Source organism: Coptis chinensis, chromosome 2 (assembly GCF_015680905.1).
Source record: "Coptis chinensis isolate HL-2020 chromosome 2, ASM1568090v1, whole genome shotgun sequence".
Taxonomy (NCBI): domain Eukaryota; kingdom Viridiplantae; phylum Streptophyta; class Magnoliopsida; order Ranunculales; family Ranunculaceae; genus Coptis; species Coptis chinensis.
The window spans coordinates 77448454-77450659 of record NC_141457.1 but is presented as its reverse complement, the minus strand read 5'-3'; the positions used below and the strand labels follow the sequence as shown (position 1 = coordinate 77450659).

The window sequence follows — 2206 nt, the reverse complement described above, 5'->3', positions numbered from 1 at the left end:
TTCCTTTTATTTATAAGATTCTAAATAAAGAATAATAAACCAATAGGACTCTCTACTCTCTACTGAAGCCCAATATATCCAACACTTGGTTTCCTAGTTCGCCTCTTATTAGTGAAAATCGGCTTCTCCCAACTTCTCCAGATGATCCTTATTCTATCCGCTCCTAATCCTCTTAGTATTCTAATGTGTCTAAGCCAATTGATTAACAAACCAAAAATTATATAACAACTGCCGACCTATTAATTTTCTTGATTGGCCGATCAAAATTAAAAGTTTGAATTTGGCCGCTCGTAACATGCCGATCAACTTGCCCGATGAATATTTTGGAAAAGAAAGTTGTGGATTTATATGATTGCCGACCCAAAGTGTTAGACATGCCGCTCGATCTCTTTGAGCAGTTGCTTCGATTACTTTTGCCGATCCCGTTGAACCATCGATGCCGAATCTTTCAACTGCCGATGCCGAATCTTTCAACTGCCGATGCCGAATCTTTCAACTGCCGATGCCGCTCGATACTTTGAATAGTCGCTGAATGAATTGCCGCTACTTGATTTCCGCTGGATGTGTGTTTTCTGATATGTTGCCGCTAAATTGAAATACGCTGGATATGTTGCCGCTGAATTGAAATGCCGCTAGATATGTTGCCGCTGATGTGTGTTTTCGAATTGAAATGCCGCTGAATCCCCAACTACGTTCTCAATCCCCAACTCCCACTCCCATTTCAAGTCTAACTCTAAACTCCATACTTCGCATAATACCCGACTGGGCTGATGGCATAAAAGAGTGAAGAATGCAACAAAAACGATTGCTGTATACCCATGAAGATTGGGTCCAACATAGAAGTTCACTTCGCCATTTAAGCCATCTTCTGTCTAGCTTCTCGTCTAGAGTTATACTTTCTTTGATTCCACCCGCCATCGTTTACTTCTTTTGTCGCGGTTATAGCGACATATAATTCTGCGGTGTTGTGGCATTGGTTACCGGATTCTTTTCTGTTGTTGAGGACTTCTTCGCCTCGTATCGGTTGACTACGCTGCGTTAAGCGCTTTTTTGTTAGTTTTAGGACAGAGGCGTCTTATTCGAGGTTTGAAGAAGGGAGGAAAGCTTGGACTAAGTTGATTGCTGGGACTAGTGATTTTGCTTGGCAAGTGATAGGAAGTGTTGATACTCAGAATCATGCAGTGCTTAAAAAGGCACTTCTTCAGTATATCATGGCATTTCCAGTTGCTCTCAAGTGTCATGTGATTTATGGTGCAAATATTGCCCAAAACCTTAAGGATTTGCTTGAAGAAAATGACTTAGCCATTGTTCTTGACTCAAACAATCTTCCACGCTGCATCATAGAATTCATTTCTCAAAGCCTTCAAATGCTACCTTTGGAGGATTCAAAGCGAGACCTCTTGGAATCCAAATTTACTTGTTTTCATGAAGGAATTCCTATCTGTGAACAGCACATTGGTGGATCGTTGTCCCTGCTACTTTTATCAGCGTGGCCTCCTTGTTCTGCATTGAGGAAGTTGGTGTTCTTATTGAGGAGCCGTTTCCAATGCTTGCGCTCGATGCGATCTGCAATAACGTTAACAACATTATTCAAGAGGCAGTCACACTTGAGGCTGCGATTACAGGACAACTTCTGGCAAAGCAAAAGCCCCCTGCTGACGAACGCTCATCAAATGGCCGGCTCAACTCCTAAGTGGACAGAGAACACAGTTTTTCTTTTCAGCGTAGTTGTTGTCATGTGCCATGACAAAAGCAATTTCAAAGAAAACCAAAGTTACATTCTTTGCTCCTACTAAAGCCGGTCAAAGTGCTGAAGACTTGACTGTTCCTCATAAGTTCTTGTCGGCTTCAAGAGTATTATTATCTTCACAAACCACGCACACCGTCACTACAATAATTTATTATCAATAAGCAAGTGCACACCTTTTTTGCCAATTTGGACAGACTTGAGGTGATCCTGTTTCCCGTACGTGCTCCAAAAATGGGAGCAAATTTTAATCTAAACGTTGAAAAAAAAAATTACTTACTTCTTTGCCACAAAGGCTTTGCCCATATAACAAAGAGAGGGCGATGTTCCGACCCCCACAAATGTGGTCCAATAAAACTCAATTCAATACAAAAAAGCCCACACTCAGAGCCTATGCTAAGAGCTTATCTACCAAAAAGCCCATGCTCAGAGCTTATCTACAATAAAGCCCACGCTCAG

At 41.7% G+C, this 2206-nt stretch overlaps 1 pseudogene; it reads left to right on the top strand.

The window, feature by feature from the left end:
* Window positions 1–670: 670 nt before the first annotated feature.
* LOC147517976 (voltage-dependent chloride channel 1, chloroplastic pseudogene) lies at window positions 671–1693 on the top strand (annotated as a pseudogene).
* The last annotated feature ends 513 nt before the right edge of the window (window positions 1694–2206 follow it).